The sequence below is a fragment of the Macrosteles quadrilineatus genome, unplaced genomic scaffold (assembly GCF_028750875.1).
Source record: "Macrosteles quadrilineatus isolate MER2022 unplaced genomic scaffold, UCM_ALF_1.0 Scaffold_59__1_contigs__length_746527, whole genome shotgun sequence".
NCBI lineage: Eukaryota > Metazoa > Arthropoda > Insecta > Hemiptera > Cicadellidae > Macrosteles > Macrosteles quadrilineatus.
Window position 1 is genome coordinate 504,853 of NW_026542652.1, and position 22,129 is coordinate 526,981.

At 32.3% G+C, this 22,129-nt stretch overlaps 1 protein-coding gene across 3 annotated transcripts in view; it reads left to right on the plus strand.

Moving 5' to 3' along the window:
* Positions 1 to 22,129, plus strand: part of LOC128981942 (probable serine/threonine-protein kinase kinX) — a 173,497-nt gene that overhangs the window by 82,805 nt on the left and 68,563 nt on the right. For all 3 annotated transcript variants that reach the window (XM_054400939.1, XM_054400941.1, XM_054400940.1), the window contains exon 2: positions 9,445 to 9,476. The gene's annotated coding sequence lies outside the window, so the exon portion shown is untranslated. The remainder of the gene's footprint in view (positions 1 to 9,444; positions 9,477 to 22,129) is intronic.

A 22,129-nucleotide genomic window follows, 5' to 3' on the forward strand; every position in this document is an offset into this window, starting at 1 on the left:
CCGCTTGGGAGGGAAACTGCTGGCTTAACCTAATTTGGGTTCAAGTTTGTGTGTTTGGTTTTAACTGTAAGGAGTGTTTACTGTTGAGTATGTATTTTGTACCAAATTACATATAAAGAAGGATAATGTATACTAGCTTTTGAAACGGAATAATTGTATTTAAAATAGTTTCATAATTTTATGTGTATTAAAGTTGAACCAAAGTAAGGGAACCTAAGCCATCTTGTTAAGAAATTATGAAAAAATCTACCAAACATAATGAATCACTTAACAAACAATGAATCACAATAAAATGAAACTGGCTGGGTAGCTGAGTGGTTATAGGGTATAAAGTCCTGAGAAAAGTCATTAGCTTTTGATGACTTTTTGAACCCAGCTGCATTGAAATTGCTGATGTTAGTTAGTAAAAAAGCTACAAATATCATCTCACTCCATTCTACACTCATCCTTCACTCATATTTGGGTTCAAATACGCACCTAGGTGACGTATTTAGGCCCCTATCTCAAATGATATATCTCACTTATTTTTCAACGTAACATTTTGTACAGCAGTTATAACATCTGGTGAAGTATTTATTACAGTAAGTCGATTAATTTTGAACTTTAAATAACGGAAGTAAATGATTCGTTGGTCATTTTGGTTTTAAATCATTTAAAATAATCTTTTAGGAAATGTAAAATAGTAATTAAAGTCAGAGCGGTGGGTGACTCAAAGAGCAAGAGATTGGATTGACTTCATGGACAGGATTGGATTTGGAAGCTGTTGCCGTCAGTCGACTCGCAGACAAAACATTTTAATTTAGTTTTTTATTGACTCTGAATTCCACCTCCACCTCGCTCGGACCAATTTACGAGACAAAGATTGTGAAATATTCTCTTGAATGGTTGAGCTTTGCTAGTGTAATTTAGAAAATTGTTTAGATAAAATATCTGTAACAACCGATGTTTTAAAATGATAGTTACGAGTTTTCGTAATATCATTAATACTCGTCCTTCAAATCTATTATTGAATATTTAATACCATTTTAGAATGTTGAAAGCACTTAAAATGCCATAATTGTTTATCTGAATCCCGCTAAAAACACTTGTTTAACGAAATCTACTTTTAAAAAAGTAAAAATTGTTCTTGCTGTATGAAAAATTATCTATAAGCACTTATATTATATATAGAATTGGGTAGCACATAAAATAATCGTACTGAACAAAATTTATCTACTAGGTTTATCATATAAATTATTTTAAAAGAGCACTATGAAAAATTAGCTCGTCTGTCTGGTCTTGATGTAAAAATGTGTTCTGGTTGACTGGACTAATGTTTTTATAAAGTGTTTCAACTTCTTGCCTAAAAACGATAATGATCTTACAAAAATATTTTGGAAAAATTTGAAAACTTCACATTTTTTTCGGACGTTTTACTGGTACAAAACTATTATGATTTACAGGTGTAATTTCATAACAAATCGAATACAACTGATAAGTGTTAGAAAGCCTTAAGTAGACATCAATAACATGTTAACAATAGCCTCTATTACGTTGCGTAACCATAATAGCTGGTTTCAGAAGCATCTTCAACATGCAATTAAATTAAACAACCGCTCTAAATTAATCTCACAAAACACTTACGAAACCGTGAATAGATCATCTTGCCGCACTGGGCGGTCGTATTTGTCGGTTAAGGTGTGTATTAGAGGGATGGACCCAGGATTGATTTACATCAAGATCAAACGTTTCTGATATAATGACCGTCCCGAGGTGTTAGGAAGGTATGTGTAGGGAGATTTTACTGACACGTGTACTTTCACTTGCCCACAAGCATCTTTGGTCGTAAAATCATTTTACATAAAAAATTTTGTCTTTAGTACTGTTACGATACATTTTAAACTGGTAAAGTATGGAGATAACGTTTTGAAAATTACTCGCTGTCGTGTTTTTGTTCTAGGACGAAATTCTTCAGCTCGAAATTTTATCATGTTAATTTTATCTAGGCCTTTCGGCATGATAAACCCTTTTATATGGTCGGCAGGATTTTAACCTGGAACCTCAGGGCCTAAAGTCCAGCGCAGTTACATTGATTAACTCGTTCCCTAAGTCATATTTGTGGTGGTAGTGTAGTCTTATAGAAAGGTTATCAAATTTTTTGGTGAGTCGGTGGTTCAGTTAGTAGTAAAACACACTAACCTAACCTAACGTATAACAATGTAACAAACAATGTAACCTAACCCCGATAAATCGAAGTTTTAGGTTCGAGTCTAGGTGTTGACATTTAAAATGTATCAGTTTCAGTTTAGTAATTTATTTTTCCATTGCTCTTTTGGTGCGTCACAGACTTTTATGTGAAGGTAATATAAAGGCTAAAAGATGTCACAAAGATAAAAAAAAACCTGGATGAAATTAACATAATGCCGTTACATAGAGCGAAGTATCATTTCTTAGTAACTGCTTTGTCAGGTGAATGAGTGGAAATCACTATAGTCTGTCTGATGAAACCTGTCTCCTGACCATAGGTCTAATTGGGTCTGGCCCGGACCTAAAACTTTTGGCCAGTCCCCAAGTAGACAAGGAGATAAAAGAGACAGGTTGCATAATACAAAGCATAATAACTTATTACTTAAAAAAAATAGTTAATAAAATGAGTCTTAAAATAAAATCTCTAATATCATGAGATAGAGAAAAATTAACTATCCGATGAACTTTCCAACTATCATGGAAATCATGTACAATTAATTAACCTAAATACGTTAACCTAAATCTAAGATGCACTCAACCTATTCCTATGACCTTACAAACACCTCAATGGAAATCTACGTCTGCTTGGTTATACAACCAGAATGACCACGTATCCATAGATTACCTATTGATCGTAATGAAAACATTCTCACCACTCCATCAACGAATTAGAACCCTCTTGTTGCCTGATTAAGTGTATCAATCTTCTTCAACTTACACTCTTGAGAATTAACAAGCTGTCACTCCGTCACTCTCATGTCACTCGTCAGAATCTGAGTGAAGGACACAAAAGGTTACTTGATGATATGAAGCATCCTTGTGGTGTGATCCTTGTTGTTAGGATGGTAGTTTCAGAATATATGACATTGTTTTGTTTTCATCACCCTCTTGGAAAATAAACGGAATCAGCAATCTGACACATACTTTCTCTCATTGTCAAAAACCCTAATGAGTAGGCCTAAGAGTTTAGGGTAACCATGGTATTTTATGGGAAAACCAAAATATTTGCAATAGCTTTTAAACTGTAATATTTAAAGTATTGGGAGTTGTTTAGTTTTGTTTAGGGCTCAAAGGATCACAATACTCAATTTTAATTGGAATTGTTCGGGACGATATTGTGAAAATCCGAATTTCCGGTCATTTTATGGGTTTTGTGGGAAAATTACGAAAAAATGAAATGCCTGGAGATACTATGAAGTACCTAATTTCGTTAAAATTGGAACACAATAATTTCTCCTTACAATGTGAAGGTGGATAAAGTGAACTATTTTTTTATTTTCTATGCTGCAAAGCATGTAGTAATAGCCTTTTGTAATTTTGTATCCAGCCCTAACTCAGGACGCAAATGTATGATCACATATTGTGTATGAAACGTATACACAGCACAATCTGCATGCAGGCTGTTTAATAAAAATAGTGTTTTAGTTTTTTAAAAATAGCCAAGTATTAACTAACTCTAGAAGTTTTATTCGTTTACGCTCATGTTAACCTACAGCGTAACCAAATTCTTCACTTATTGCCGAAACACAAACAGCATGTTTCCAATTTGTTTCAAGCCATACATAAAACAAGAGATATTAGATTTCTCAAATCGCATTCTGATGACGCATAGCACTGTTTTCCGCAGACTAGTTTGTGAGGTAACGTACAGACCGGTTTTGCTGACTTTGACCGTGGCTCCCTCAATTGCCAGACATCACTTTCTTTTCTACTCTCTCCACTCCCGCTACTTTAACGGTTTTTATAACACATGATGCAAAAAGGCAACCGCAGTCGACCCTTGTCATTGTTGTGGCTACGATGCCTTTAGACATTTTTTGTCTAAGTGGAATTTAAACGTTTTTTGTACGGGAACGGTCCAAACCCTAGTCTTGCAACGTCAACCTGTGTTAAGAAAGCATAATTAATTGATAGCCCAATGGGAAATAGCATCTGGGTCGGAAACAATCGAACAATCGGACTGGAATCGAACTAGCGACCTTCAGATTTGTAAGCGAACACTATAACCTACTTGACTACCCAGAAAGCTATGACATATCTTTGAAGACCATCACAGTCATGTAGACTTTATGGGTAATTGTATACATTGGTATATTTTGAGTTTTTACACATCCTTTTAAAAGAAGAATTTGTAAAAAAACTATTGAATGAATTATCAGTTGAGATGTGGATGCCTTGGTACGTATTTAAACCCAAACATGAGTGAAAGATGAGTATTTAATGAAGTGAGACGATGCTTTATTAATGGGATCAGCTGTTATTTGGATCAGCTGTTATTTAGATCATCTGTTACTGGGATCAGCCGTTACTTTAGCCATGATAGTTTATTTTAAGTTCAATGATCAGGAACAGATTTGGATTCAGTTTAGAAATCCTCAAAAACCTACCAACATTTCCCAGGATTGATCCGCAAACCTTTGATTGTCAGGCGAGAATTATAACCACTCAGATTACCAACCAATAATAATAATGATTTCAAAGAAATAATTTTACATAGCAAAATTGAATGCTAAGAAGTATAGCACATGTAGAAAAGTATATAAACATAGAAAATATCAAATACCCAATAATATTGCAATCTTGTATGTTTTCACAATTAATGGAAAGCTATATTAAAACATTGTAATGTGATATACAGTAGGTATATTGAATGCCTTGAGTTAGTTCTCAAAAACTATTTATGACAATGAAACTTCTGCAAAGTGTTCTAATTCATCTATCGAGACAAAATAACTTAGCTAACCTTTATTTTTCTAACAAGGATTTGCAAATGTGCTCCATCGTTATTCTAACAAAAACAAAACGAGCAAAGTGAACGTGATTTGCTATGTTTCGACCTTTTATCTACAACACAACACTGCAGTATATAAGGTGAGGGTCAGCGGTTCCGTATAAAGACAAGACAACGCTTGGAAGGCTGTTGTCGAGCCATCCCGATATGGTGGACCAGCTTGGAATAATGTGTGTAATAATGGCGTTTGAATTTAAAAATTTTCGCACAATTTAAGATGTGATGTAAGATTATAAATTTAGCCTTTGAATACTATCTTAAAATATATTAAACGTAAACAAGTAGACAGGAAGAAACACAATAGAATCAACTCAAAGATGAATCTTAAGCAAAGTTGCAAAAATTTGTTAGACAAGGAGTTAAAGACAGTTTTGTATGTTTCAAAGTCGTTAAAAGATATGTGAGTAGATATGAAAGGTAATTAAAAATATATGAAATAGAACAGTTAATATTTTATTGCGAACAAATTATTTTGAACGGTTGTATAAAGAGTTTGAATCTTAAAATTCAAATTTTGTAGTACTTTTGTTTAAGTTTATTCCAATTTTTTTTGTCAATAATACATTAAAGGATTTCTCTGTAACACCTCTTTTTCTTTTGCTCTACTTTATTTTTCTATTTAGGTGTCATCTAAAGCGTTGACGAATGTAATTAAAAAGTTAATACAATTTTAGGCTTCGCCATCATTGAAATAAGTTTCGATCTTTCAGTTGTATGTTTAATCACAGAAAAATTGTAATAAAGAGTCAGAATAGTTTGTCAAAATTTAATTTTTCCTTTAAATGTAACCTAATTGATTAAGTGAATCAATCATGCCATATATTTACAACTAACCGATTTAATCTTTTGTAAAGTAGTAGTTATATTCACCTTATAACTTTTTAAACATGATCTTTGATAGGCCAAGGGGTATTTGCATTATTCTTTTTACCTCGTAAACAAGATTTGGACTATTAAAATTCTAAGTCATCGTCACGGTCCTTTTATATTCCTTCAGTCTTTGCTCGTTTTCTTGTCAACAGATAGATTTTACAGTCCAAAATTAGATCGTTATTGCACACGACCAAATCAAGACAAATTACCTTCAAGAGGACAACCAAGACAATCGACACCCAATATTTCCTCTACTGTTGCCTCATTACGTAATACCAGTGATTTACTACAAGATTACTTCAAGCTTTGTAACTCAAATCTGTAATCCTATTACTTCCAACCGTACCACGCGGAACATCCAAAGTAACCGGTTCAAAGAACGATAACCTCAACCTTCAGTTGTTTATGGATAATAACCTCAAGTTATATAGAGTTCATGTTTACCGTGGTGGTTTATACTGGGTAGCTAAGGTGTCACCAAGGTATATTATGAGCCATCGGGGCGCAGCCCACACCATGGGTCAGTGTCCTAGGGTCAAGAGGTGGACGAACTGCGGAGGACGACGGTATGGGACATCACCAATAAGTCCAGACTGCGTTTTAGACTCGATATCGGCTTAGGAGTGTCTTTTTGATTGTCATAAGGACCAGCAAGCCTTATAACCAACAGTATTTTTCTAGTCAAAACGATTTGCAATGAAAAAAATGTTAAATGTGATAGGAGGGAATTTTTGGAATAAATTTCGTGTAGACAGAAATAAAATTACAGTTTACCAACTAAGCATTAAAAACACTACGTTCATTTTACTTGTTTTTTTTTTTTTTTTTTTTTATATTTACATTTGAAGTAAATTTTGATGATTTCTTTTCTTATATTGTATTATGTTTGTGTAATATAACTTACATAAGGGATGACTACATTTTGTTTAACTATTTATAATATTTCATTCTTTCATATCGTTCGATTGAAAACCATCCGATATGTTTTTTGTTGAGGCGAACTTAGGACCTCATGGCCCTTTCTTGCAGTTAACCTCTATGCTATCACATATACGCTTTCAAATGAGTTTTGCCTTGGTTGATAGTATTTTGATCCAACAAAAATATGTGTGACAAAATACTAAATTGATCCATAAATCATTTTGTTATCACCATATTGTTTATTATTTACATAAGTAACACGATCTCAGCATTTGTATACTCCTAGCTACAAAAATCCAATCTCGCAATATATATCTATATATTAATAGTATTCAATAATGTTAACTAATTTAACTAGTTCAAACACACTAAAGGCCAATAAGTATGTTGTAATATCTACACGTGGTTGTAAACTTTTTAGTAAACATAAAACTTGCATCTGAGGTGAGCAAATAAACGAAGGCCTCAAATAAAAGGTTATGGACGATGAAAAGTTTGCATCCACTAATGTCTTGGTTATCACCGCTCTGTTATAAACCTCAAGTCTTGATGTTTCTCAAGGTAGTGGAGTATCGTCACATATTTCATCTTAGAAATAAACTGTTAAGTAAGTGTTTAGCATAAGACTCAGGTGGATTTAATTTAAAATTAGTTTTGTAAGTTTCGTTCGAAATTTTGAAATGTGTTCCTTCTTCATTAAAACTATGTATTGGGGTATCTAAAATGTCAAAAGTAACATCCACGTTGAGTTATAAGTTCTACGTAGAAAACCCTTCGTATTTTCTTAAACAAAGCGTACCTATTTTAGTGAAAGTTGTACCTTTCGTTTTTGTATGTATTGCTTACATTTCTGATGAAATAAATTTCCCGCTATAGTTCCGAAATAATATAAGTACTTAAAATAGGATTTTCATGGGAAACAAGGTTTAATAATTTATTTAACTAAACTAAATATACTTTTGTTGAGGAGAATTATAGTTATTATAACTACTTTCCAAACAATATGAGAAATTGTTTAAAGTTTAATATTAAAGTAAATATTCAATGAAGCTTCTTTGTCTCAAAATCAACCAAAGATTGTTGATTGGTCTTAATAACGTATTCCTATTGTGGATATATTAATATTTATAAATAATTAGTAAGTAGTATTCTCAACATAGGAAACTAGGATTACGATTAATTGAACTTTGGTCAAATACAATTAAATTATTTTAAGGAAAGACATTGTCATTAGCTCTAAGAATACCAAAAGACTGACTCTAGTATTCAACAATTTTATTGTGGTACTTTTGGGAAAATGTTTAAACAATAAAAACTCTTCCATCAACTAAATACCGCAAAATGTGCTTTAATCTTTAAAAATCGACCCACAAAATGTGTCTCTTACGAATCATGTAAAACCTGCCCCTTTATGAAGGATGTAAAGTAGCCTTTCCTCTTGTCTCAGACCATAACAGGCTGAGGTTATATAAAACAAAGTACTCTAGAGATATAAACGTAAAATGCTGATAATGTCAGATGTTTCAGTGTAGTGTTAAAATAATATTGCCACCCTTATTGTAGACCTTAGGGCAGCTCTGTTATTTTTTCCTCGTTTGTAAGATATTTCAAAAATACAAAGTTTATACCTTGTCACATCGCATTCTTTAAATACTTTCCTTAAATAAACCCTTAATCAGAAAACTTAATGAATAATAGCCTACAAAATTAAAAAAAATTTAGCTCTAATGTATAAAAACCTTTTAATAAATTCATCAACTAAGCTAGCAACAAATAACCTTGATGATGAAGTATTCGTTTATAAAATCATTCTTAAGTACATACACTTCCTGGAAATTTAGTATAAAGCGTTATTATGCGCCTAATGTTTACGGAGAAAATTCCATGTAAAATTCCCATGTTATTCTTATGGAGAATAAGTAAAATTTTTTAGTTTGTTTATGAACATATTTTGAGACCCACTTCTAGAATAGCTAGAGATTTGAAGTATGGCACGATTGTAGGTCTTAGTCCCAAACCCCCGGGAAAATCCTAAAAAGTTTTTTTTACTTTAACCACCCCTAATTTTAGAATTCCCCCCATGTTATTCCTATGGGAAATAACATTGAAAAATGCCGACATTTGTACGCTCATCTGAACCATTTAGAAACGTGCTAGAGACTTTAAATTTAATAGTATTGTAGTATGGGATCTTACATTAACGGCGAAATTCGTAAAAACCCCATTTTCAAATTTTAACCCCCCCAAAAATCCAAAATGGACGTCTAAAAACGACAATCCATTATTTTCCCGAGACCTTTGTAACCACAGACAATATAATACTGTGGTTGTAACCACAACGGGCTCTGTGTCTAGTTATTAAAATAGTTGCTAGTTATTTATGCATTTATTTCTTACTAAACTATTAACATTAAAACAAAACATTTAACCCCCCTTTGCAGCAAACCCTAGTACTCGTCAAACTGATTACTGTATATTTAAATAGGCAATAAATGTGATACTGTATTTTTAAGGAAACATTTTAGTGTAAATCCAATCAGGCAAATGGAAATTCGCTTAGTCAGCATTTTTGCTGCGGGGTATTGAATTATATTATAATATTAATAAACTAACTTTAGATTTTTATTTTTCAGATAGAAATTGGAACGGTGTGCTTCAACTATAGGTAAGTTTGGTTAAACCAAATGAATACGATATTGTATATAGGGTCAACCGGGGCTAATTATGAACACACCAAAATATTGGGGCTAATATGAACAATGACTTAAAAAGTCATTTATCTGGGATTTTTAATCATGAAAAAAATATAATTAGAAAGGAAATTTATTGTATTTTTTGTGTCCATAATGAGAAAACTTCAAATTTGACTTTTAGGTACTTTAAAAAAATTCTTTGTTAAAACACTTTTTTCCGCCCAAAAAACTTTTCCGCGCAAAGTGAAAACTTTTGTTATAACAATTTTTACATTGGTTGTAGGAATAATCTTAAGCCTGAATTTTGTTAAATAAGAATTGGGGATTATTTTTCTTTTCCCAAAGTTAAAATATATTAATAATAGCCAAAGTTATAAGCTTTCAAAGTTGGGGGGCTAATGTGAACAGTGAATGGGGGCTATTGTGAACAGTACCACCTTCCGCTATGACGCTACAGTGTTAAAAACACTGGCTGACGGGGAGATCGAAGTGATGGGATTTAAATCCTGTGATGAGGAAAAAAAATCATTCCTGAAAAAAGAAGATGATATATTTATTGTTTCTACCACTGACATTTTGGGGAAACTTCCAGTCCCTAATGTATGTGGAACCAGTGATAGACATAACTATGTCTTCGACAAAATTGTCGAAGTTTTTGAGGCGTAAGTTCCTCAATAAACTTCTTTGAAGGCCTTACAGTGATAAAACAGTTTTAATTTTACAAAGACAACAGTTAAGGTGTTGAATAGGCCTAGCCCACATTTTTATATTTACCTAATAGGCCTAAAAGTGCAATAAAGTGTCATTTGCCTAAACGAACAATTTGCATTGTCTTAAATTAGGCTATTGTTTTTTTAAGTGCTTTAAACAATTTGTATGTGGAAGAAATTTTTAATAAATACTCAGGTATGTTGACAGATAATTTTTTTCTTGTTTATATCTTATTATTAGCCCTGTATAATATTTATAAATGGTTTAAAAAAAAGGGTTACCGTAGGGCGACCCGCGGCTCTCCAAAGATACCTTCATATCTCAAAAACTATTTAAGATAAAATATTGAGACTTATTGCAACTGGTAGACTAGACCCTAGGCTTGTTCACAACAGCCCCCACATATGCCTAGTGTTGTAAATAACAGAGTTATTAAGAGTGTTCACATTAGCCCCATGGGCTGTTCACATTAGCCCCTTTTAGTGGGGCTAATGTGAACAGTGGTTTTTAATTTTTTTTTTTAATAATGGTTACATTTATGGTTTTTGTTAGTAAATAAATAGATTCAGCTAAAAGAGCTGTATACACTACTATTTTTTCTTTTCTTCTGTCATTTACCATTTTTGAGTTAATGTCAAAAGTTTACTTTTTTTGTTCATATTAGCCCCGGTTGACCCTACTTGAGTTTTAAAAGAGAATATTAAGTAGTATGTTACTTTATTTACTCTCATTATCAAGAACATCTTAATCTTAGTTTCGTAAATTTCCTCTGTTCAACCTTTACAGTAAGCCTCACTTTCCATATATAAGCCCTACTGCTAGTTGTATTATAAACAAGGCTTAAGTTTAAAATTGAGGCTCTGCCCAAGCTTTGCTGAGATTGTGCTTCTACAAACCTGTTTAACAATAATGGGATGGTAATTTATAAATACTTCACTTGTATTGAAAATTTAACCTGCAACAAAAGATTACTAGGGTGAAGTATACCAAAATACTACAGGAAAATTGTGGCATTATAGGTGTAGTAGAATCCAGGACTTCGGGTACTGAGTTTTCGGGTTCAAATCCTGCCAATCACTAATGTGTTTTATCTTAGTGATAATGCCACAACCCTTCTAGACCTAGGCTGAATTTTTGTGAAAAACAATCCTAGGACAGAGCCTAGCGTCTTAGGACAAAAATTGACATTATATTGCCTATTGAGATAGGGACGTAAACCATGTGTTAATATTAAACCTAAATATTAATGTAGGGTGAGTGGAGAAAGGAGTGACATGAACTATGTACCTTTTTAAATGACCAAAACTACCTTCTGAATCCGGAACATTTGTTGATTAAGGGAAGCTGGGTCCAGTTTCGAACCATCAAAAAGCCACTTTTCTAAGGATTGAGCCGGTGAAGCAAGCTAGAATTATAACCATTCCATACCTAAATATTGTCATATATTTCCTGTGTGTAAGATTTGCTTAAAAAACCCCATATATGGCAGCAACCCTAAGATTTATTACCTTTTTACTGTCTTCAAAGGCCTTGGCTTAGTTTGTTTGTCTCAAAGGGATTTTTTTAAATGTATGTTGAAATAACGGTAGAATTATTTCTATGAATCAATGCATAAAAATAAAATTTTCACCCTTAAAACAATAAAAATTATTAAAGTCCATAAATTAACAATATATATTTTTGTTTTTACGAAAAAAACTACACATTTTCTGGGTTTTTAGTGATTTATCTTTCCTACCGAATCACCTCAACAAAGTTCGCTTACGACAGAATCATAGCAAACAATCTTATTCGCATCCCTAGCAAATCTGTAAACAAAGGCTACCACTAGGTTCATTATGTAGGCATTACGGCGCAGTAATACCAACACAACAGCCTAAGATCACCTTATGCAAACAGTGCTGCCAACCTCTGAATTGCAGATGAAGCTTATATAGTATAATTCGAAAATTATATAACCTTTTTTGAATAAATTATATGATTCTTGTTGAAGATTATGAAATACTGGGAAAAATTGTTTAAGTAGTTGGTTTTTTTTATACGGTGTGTGTTGTGTTAGTGAATACAATTTAATTTCTTTAAGGGAGTGAACAGTGTATACATTTAAAAACTATTCTGAAAATGGTTTGATTTGCTATAATAATATTTTCATGCTATAATATGTATAGCTATTTACTACTTATAACTCAAAAATAGCTGAACGCAGTCTAGTAGTATATTCTCTTAGTTTTCAAGTTCAAACAAGCATTTGGATCAGGTTATGACATTTGTTTCTTCAGAACGCAATTTGTTAAAACTGCCTCTTCTAATCAAATGATATCAGTTACTAACTCATAAAAATGTACGCTGTGTCAAGAGTTAACCCATTCTGTGATCGAAACGATGTTGTAATAATATGTGAGAAGCAAAAGCTGCAAGTGCAATAACTGTATCTGTTACTTACCGGTAACAGGTATCTATTTCGTCACGGGTAACTACATTACACGTTCTCTGCACGGGGCGGAGGTTATTTCTTACAAGCAAGATCTGCAAGTTGAATCTATCAAACTGTACCTGTGACTTACCGGTAACAGGTACCTATTCGTCACGGGTAACTACAACACACGTTCTCTGCACGGGGTTGAGGTTATTTCTCACAAGCAAGATCTGCAAGTAGAATCTATCAAACTGTACCTGTGACTTACCGGTAACAGGTACCATTTCGTCACACTTGACCGGAGCGGTTGAGTAGTGGTTATCTCTTAAAATCAAGAACTGCATGTGCAACATACCAAAGTGTACCTGTGACTTATCGGTAACAGGTTACATTGCGTCACAGGTAACCACAACACACGTTCTGTGATCGGAGCGGTCATGTTGTGGTTATCTGGTCCCTCGCCACCGTTCGGCACGAACTCTATTAATTGGTGTCTGAAGCAATAACATTTAAACTGGAAACGGTCGAGCTGCTTTTAATTGGATTACGAATCGTTTCTTTCACTGCAGGAAAATTGGTTGCATTCGGAACTAACAAATGATTAATTTGGTCGAGTACTGTCTACTATTCTATCAGAGGAGCGGTATTTTCGCAATCGTTCAATTAATTAGTTTCTACCCTACCTTAATACACGCCCGCCAACTATTAATTGGAGTTAATTCCATACGGAGTTCGTCAAGCCGTATTTGAAACGAGTTTTGCAGCGATAATTATTTCAGCACAGAATTTTATTTCATTGTTACTTATTTAATAAATAGCTTCTTAATCAGCAGTTTCCGTGTTGTAGATTTCACGAAAAGTACAAAATACCACAAAGCACTTGAAACTAACACCAATATTGTTTTAAGAAAACGGTAAGTACACGGTAGTGGTAATCGATTTCGATTGGACACTCCAATCATCATCAGACTTATAGGCGAATCAAGTACAAGCAAATTGTTTGGGATCCAAGTGTTTCAATGCTCGCCTTCAAATTTGAAGGTCGCTGGTTCAATTCCCTGCAAGATTGTTACTAGTTTCAGATACAATTTGTCATTGGGCTATAAATTAAAGATGCTATGTAACAAATAGTCAACGTTAGAAAGTAACAAGACCAGGGTTTGGACCGTTCCCTTGTAAAAAACGTAAAAAGATGCTAATGAAATAGACACACATAAATGAATGAATAAACATGTGATTAAATACATGTTGAACACTTCCCAGCAAACTCAATTTCTGTCCCCGGTTGAGAATTCACAAAAGACCAAACTAGATACAATGGTTTGAAAGTTCCCTCTGAATCATTTTCTAAGCAAACATGAATCAAATTTTCGATTGCGTCACTTTAAAAATGACGCATATCAACCTTAGCACTATTACGCATGGCAACCTTGTCCAAGAAGCCAGGTAAGTATGACATAGTAGTTCAGGACTTGCCAAATGTTCATCCGGTTGCAACTCTGAACAAAAAAGGACTCAGATATATTTCACACCTATGATTTAAGCAATTAAAAATCAAGTGAACCTGCTAGACCTTGAGACTGGTCTGATTCGAAAGGAAACTACTAAGGACAGTCCAGTACAGATGCACTTAGTCTAATTGCAAAGGACATAAACAGCTGTCCTTGATACAATGTTGCAGTTTACAAATGATACATTCACAGCTGACGATGGCGGGAACTTCATTTCAAGTTTTATTGCTCCATAAGAAACTTTGCCGGGAAGTACAGTAGTTGGTGACATAACTCTGTCTACTTTGTTGTCGGTGAGGGAAACATTAGGAATGTTTGTGAAGTTGACTGTGCATGTTTCATGTTTAATGTTTGCGTGGAAAGTCTAAAACTAAATTTATATTAGAAATTATCTTGATTAATTAATTTCTCAGATTTAGCTTTAAATTTTGAATTAAAAAGGATATAAATAAATACTATAATTAACATTTATTTCCAATGCCTTTAATAAATACCAAATTTTACATCGTCAGACACTTGTATATACTTTTCACCCTAGTGAAGAAAAGCTATACAATGAACAATTTTTATATGAATATTTTTGGGAAATATAATTAATGCCAATAGGATCTAGTAGAAAGAAACATTCTTGTTTCGTAAAAATATTGATACATATACTGAGTATTTTTGATGGTTTTAATGAATAATTATTGTTTCAATATTTGGCTAAACTATTGATATCCTTCGGAAAATGGAATTTTTATGGAAAAATATAATGTGAAAACAATTATTACTATTTATTAAATCAGCTGAGTAATAGGTGATTATCTAAACTAATGTTATAGTATGTTTTATAATGTTTGATTATTTATTTATTTATTTATTTTACCCTAGATATTTGATTTCATCTAGATATTTACCAAATATCTGTTGAAAATATTTTGTTGTAATGAATCTTTATATTGTTTTAATATTTACCTTTAGTATGCAAACCTACAATGTATAACTGCCTTTGTATTTATTATTTTTCAAACTATAGCAAATTTATAAGTAAACATTGACGCAATCCAGTTTTTACGTAGGTTTTATAATGGTTGAATCATTTCCAAGATTGATTCTTTTATTGATCTATATGCTAGCTACATATTAAAAAAATATCTGTTGAAAATATTTCGTTTTAACTAATCATTATATTGTTTTAATATTTATCTTTCCTATTGATATATTTTTTGTAAATTGGAATCTTATATGCAATTCTACCTTTAAGTACATTCTTGTTTATAATAAAGTTATAGGTGAACACTGATAAAGTAAGCTATTTTCACGTATGTTTTAATCAAATTTGAAGCTTAGTTTGATTATTCAGTCCAAAACGATATCTTATATCTTAAAACGTATTCTAGATATTAACAAAATACATTTAAATGAACTAATATCAACTTATAAACATTAGAAAGTTCTCAAAATCAATTTGACACGTTAAAACTTCTCTCCACTCTTCCTGTATGCACTTGAATGAGTCAAGACGAGCAGGACGCCTCATGTTGCATCAAACTATTGATTGATTGTTGATGCAACATTCGTGAACAGCTGACTTCCTGGTTCTACTCTTGACACAGTATTGTATAGACGTGTTGTAACTGGAATGTGCGTACAACCCAGTATCATGACATGACAGATTGTAATGCAATATTAGATTGAAACATGGCTGTGAAACAAATTAGAATATTTTCCATGACTTTTACGATCGAGGCGTGCATGAAGTTTTTCAGGTCTATGATTTTTTTTATCAAGCATCTTCATAACGTTAGAAAAAAATGTAAGAAAAAATTTAAAAACTTTTAACTTTTATCACAAATGTTTAACTTTTACATGTCCTTTTTATCTAGGGAAAAAAGTAACGATGTTGAGAATGATAATTCAAATATTTCTTAAGTTAGTCTCCAAACGCATGATTTAAAGAAATATTTTGAGTGAATTTGTTTTTATAAGACATAAGGCTTGAATTATATCCGTAACTATTCTTATATCGCTCTCCTTTGATTTTGTATACATCGATGATTTAACTTTATAATAAAATGTTAAGATCACTTTAAATAGATAAAGTTAAACACAACCTAACGATTATGGTTAATCTATGGAACATTAATTGAATCGAATTATTTAAGTTTTAGAGAATGTACTTCTTTTTATTGTCAAGTCCGCACAAAGTATTGGACAGATTGTAAATTATAACTATTTGGTTCGTCAAAAAAACTTGTGGTGCAAAAAAGCATACGTGTTAAAAATACTGTGAAATAAAAAAGTTCTGGGTTTAGTTTTAAAGTCCCATATAACCTGATTGCTGATACAGCCTCAGCCAGCACCAATATAGAGCACCGTATTGACTTCTGTGGACCACCGTAAATACAATATCTGCCTTGGCCAGACTGTGATATTAAAATACTCAGTACAGCTGACTAGGCCTTACAACTACAGGACCGCGTTTTATTATAAAGGAATGTTAATTCAGCAAAAGACATTATAATTTCCCAATACTGTCTAAGGGTTGCTTATGAAAGCAATTTTCAAACGTTTCTTGGTATTTATTTTTTTATTCTTTAATTTTATTCTCATGTGCATATTGTATGGATAAAGTATTATTTAATTCCAAACCTTCGATAAAAATACTAATCCGTGAAGGTTATCAGTTATATATTCACAAACTGTTTTATTGTTTGGTGTGAAAAATATGTAGATTCTAGCCTACTACGTACTTTTGTTTATTTGCTGATCATGGTATTAAGATAAATGCTTTTAAGTCTTCAGTTTATTGTTTTATTTTTTATCAACAGATTTTACCGTAAACTATTGTTTTCAATAGATAAAAGTACCCTACTACTAAAAATACAAACTCTTGGTGTTTCTACCAGGTAAAGTCTCATTATTGAAACATTTTGTGTAACTATTTACAGAAAATAGATTTAAATACGTATAATTAACACTTAAACCAAATATTTAAACCTATACTATCTCCTACGTATACTGAATTAAATTGTTACTTGACACCAAATTTTATGTATATAGTATTTAAGAACAAAAAATATGTTCTGGGTTATGACGATAGTTTTAAGGTCTAAGGAGAATTACATCTTTTGTAGGAAGAGGAAACAAGTGTACGACAGAAACAGTTCGGTGAGATTTCCTTTCTACTGTAGATGTTTTCATTGCTTCCTGTGGTTGTTGTTTCTCTCGCAAGGTAGAGCTAGTGTCGTTTGGTAGATGACAGTAGACTGGGACCGTGATGTCCTGTAATCTACCTACTTGGAGGTCACAAATTGTGGATATTTAATATTTATTGCTAGTTTGTGTGGATCTGATACTCCCTGGTGTGGATTAAAGACTAGTGAGTACTACGACTATCCGCAGTACTATCCTGATAATTAGACAAATTCGTAAATTACAAGGAAAAATAGGGTTTGGATTCAAAATTAACAGTCCTGTAAGGAACATGTCGGTTCATAGTCACTAAAAAGACTAAATGGATGGTCACATTTATCCTACAATCATTCATACTACTCTATTCATACTTGGCTTAAAATACCTATATTCGTATGGTTGCAATTCCAATTAAAGGCATGAATATAGTAATGAGATGGTGAAAGAATATGTGTTTTTTTTCTTATATCACACGTTTACATCCTAGTTTGCTAGGATCAAGTCCGGAATCGTTTTACACCTAGTCGTGGCATTATCACTTGAATAAAAACCATTAGTGATTGGTAGGACTTAAACCCGAAACATCGTGCTGTACCACTAGACTATCCCTATCATTTAGACGAAAGAATAGTTGGTTGAAAAAATATTGGTTATGTTTCATAATATAAGAACCTTGTACTGCATATTTAACATTGGATGTTAAGATGCCCTGTGAACATTTATGTGGGGGCCTGAAAAACGTGTACGTATTCGTCAAGTTTTTTAGTTGGAAAAAAATGTTTTTGTTAGTTGAATGGTTTAAAATCGGGGTTATTTTGGTATTAACTTTTGACGAATATTTAATCATGGTTTCCATTAATCGAATATCGCAAGTCGATTAAAATTAATTTATTTGATCTCACTCCCCAAATATTGGAATTGTTTCCTAAATTGCCACCAAGATAAACAAAGGTTTTATTTGCACGTTTATTGATTCCAATTAAATATTAATATCACACCTTGCTTTTTGCGATATTGTAGCTATTAAAAAAATATATTGCTAGACAAATTCTACAACAACGGGAACCCACATTCCAAGCGACTGCTGCAGTCCGGGTCACCAAGATGCCTATTGTATACTCCAAGTACAATACAATATATCAACATGACAAAGACAACGTGTGTAGGGTCACCAAGATGCCTAGTGTATACTCCAAGTACAATACAATATATCAACATGACAAAGACAACGTGTGTAGGGCCACATTGTTCTCAGGAAGATTGTCCCTTTTTGTTGTCATAATTCTTGTTTATGTGTCTGCTCTTATGTACCTAAGCTTTAATGGATCTTTTGTTTTCGGATTTTAGGATTGTAGATGTGCAGTAAAACTATGGATTTTTTTGTAAAAGTTAATCAAAGTTCCAATAATAATTACTAATTGTGTTTCATATATCACGCAAGAAATATTTTTGATACCCCCGCCAAAGCAAACATGCAAACTATGCGAATTTCTATTTGCCCGATTATATTTCACTAAAATTCTTCCTTAACCTTGTCACAATTATTCACTTAAAATAAATTAAGTTAAATGAATATTGGGTTTGCTGCTACGAAAAAGCTAATAAATTATTTTTTTTTTTGTAAATTTACTAGCTTAAGATCAAAAAAATAAATGCCAAATTCGGTTAACATAAAAAACAAGCAAACTAAAACAGGTTCTTTTTTCCCGTAAGAATAACATGACGATTTTAAATTTGCAGTTTATCTTTTCAATTTTCTCCGTAACCTTTAACCCTGCACAATCGCTTCAATAAACAAATTTGTTTGTTATTGCAACGAAAATTGTTTTTCGTGTCTGGTTACATAAAAAAGGAATAGTGTATCGGTCCCGAATGTAGGTCTACCATAGTCCTACGGTAATTACTTATTCCCTTTAGGGAACTTCGCTAAAAGCATTTTTCTTAACCGATGGCCACAAAATCACTTAATTACTTTTTTTACAATTAATTCTTTAATAAAAACATTATCTTAAAAATGTGATCATTTTCGGACAACAAATTAAAAAAAGGATAAATAGAAAGTTAAGTCCAGATTGTGAACAGAACCCATCTTCTATACCAACATTTAACCCTCTTGCCACAGAAACCATTAAAGTATTATATTGTCTGGGCTCTTGTCTTATGCCATTGAATTTCCATTTCGATATAACTAAGCTGATTTGAGGTTAATAATGTTTCTGTCCACGTATCAAAATGTTTAAGCATATCAACAACAATCAACCCAGTATTCTGTGTTGTCACACACATACAACAATGAACATTTAGGATACGAATGTTGAAGACGACAACGTTGGAGACAACAATGTAAGCATAATCTGATTACAATGTTTGTATGCGGTGTTCCACAATACGCGGGATATTTCATTTGCTGTTGCAAAGGTTAAAAGGAAACATTGTTTGAGATCTTTTTGTTATGCGGTTTAAATATTTTTTAACTGTGTTGCGTTAAAAGTTTTTTGCAATGTTCGTTTAAATATTCCTAAGAGAAATACAATTTTATTATTACACTGTGATTGGTTATGCAGTTTCTGAGTTAGTGTAATCAAATATTCGAGGACTGTTTTAGTAATTTGATAAAACATGATTGATTTATCACTTGACACAGAATATTGTCATTAGTTGGTAGACCATCTCAATAGATTGCACCACGTTTTTCTGGCTTCAATTTTTTTACATTACGGAAGTCAATTATGTGTACAGTCAATGATAAAACGTATTTTCTCCCTAACTGATGTAAGTAAAATTAATTGTGTTATATGATACAGTGTGTATTGAGTACTATTAAATGTTGGGTAATGGGTAAATGGCTGCTATTTTGTGTAAGAAATGCGAATCAATTGCATATTTTCATTTATCGAGGATATAAACGTAGATCAAAATACTTTAATCTTTGTATTAATTAGAAATATTTCGCTGTTTTATAAATAGGGATTATTTACTTTTCCTTTTTTAATCTTTGCATTTGAAATGCATTTATTTCCTCATAAAATAGTTTTAAATGGAAACAGTGATTTTTTTATCTAACAATAATTTTACAAATTTCCATTATTCAATTTTTTCTGGATTGGTAGTGTTTCTGTTTTCTGAATTACACTTGTTGGATTGTCAATATTACAGGTTGATACCCGTACTAAAAACTATGCATAATTTTCAGTTAATTACTCAAATATTTTGTGGGAAAAGATTTCCGTTACGTGTTTCCGTTACGTCTGAGAGTTGACGTAATTTTAAAGTTTTTTGGTTAATTTTGTGTAGCTCATTGTTTCAACCAAGTCACACAAAACGAAATATCTCTTTCAACTGCCAGAGGGCGTTTGAAACAACCATCGTATGCAAATTATAGACATTATATTTAAATTGTCCATTGCAATGTCCTCAAAGTAATAAAGATGTCAAGGCAAGCTATATTATCTGAGAAACTACAAAATAGTTTAGCTTTAGGCATTACTTCCGTAAATTGCTCAGAGTAATAGTAATGGGGAGTAATGACTCTGCTGGTAACGTAATTTGAATTCTCTCGAGCATTCCTAAATTCTAGTTTAAATTTAGTTGTGAAGTAACAAATTGCAATGTTAAAATACGTCTAGCCATTAACATTGTAATGGGTTCCCATGTATTATTATGTGAGAGAGACACATTTTACTGTATAGGCTACCTACAAATTTATCGTTTTACAAAGAGATGCGATTTTAAATAACTATAGTTTTAGCTTAAAATTGTATTTCCAGGGGATATTCTCAAATTTTTATCGTATTTATTATTTATCATTGAATAGTGTCTTCTTTTAAAGGGTTTTAAATGGCAAATTCGAATTTTATTCATATATATTTTTTAGCTCTATTCATATCTGTTACATTACGATAAACTTTAATGTTTGGTTTTAGGAGAGCAAATGCTTATCAATATCATTGACCCCTGAAATAGTAGGAATTTTTAAAAATTATTTTAATTAATTATGTGGTTCCAAATTATTTTAAAACAAAAAAGCCTTGTGTATTTTTACTTTGGCCTTTTGTACGATGATTCATCCATCAAATACTATCAATAAGGTAATTGAACAGAAAATGTCATTAAAACATTGCATAAGAATCAAAAGGTTGCCGGATCGATCCTGAGAAAAGTCAGTAGCTTTTTGATGGTTAGAAATTGGACACAGCTGTTCCTGATCATTGGGCTTCAAACCAATTCACCTGTCTGATGAAACAGCTGAACTTATGTTCACAGATTTCAATCCATTCTATAATCATCCTCCACAATTGGCGTAAAATTCGCACCTAGCGTAGCCATCTCAATTGATAATTGATAGCATACTCTTGTGCCAGATGGTATCAGCCATGAATATCATAACAGAAACTTCATGAACATACAAAAATTATTTCAGTAGCACAAATCATTTACTAATAACCGTAACAGCAGTTCGTACGCTTTTGAAGCTTCCATCTACATAATAAGTTTATTTTTTATTTTATTGATTATGAGGTACGTAACCTAGATAATAAGTTTTTACTTTCGGGCCCGTGATGTCATCCTATGCAGCTTATTATTTCGTGTCTGTTCTAATTTTCGTGATATAAGCTAACAATACGTACTTAACTCCATATTTAAAATTGTTCTAACTCTTTTTATTCAAGTTAAAACTTTTAATACCCACATGACCCTATGTTTACCTTGTTTTCTACGTTAAATTGTCACTGATATCGCTTCTCCCGCGCTTTTGTTTTGTTACATAATACCGAGTATCTTCTAATGAAAGCGAAGTCGGTGACAAACT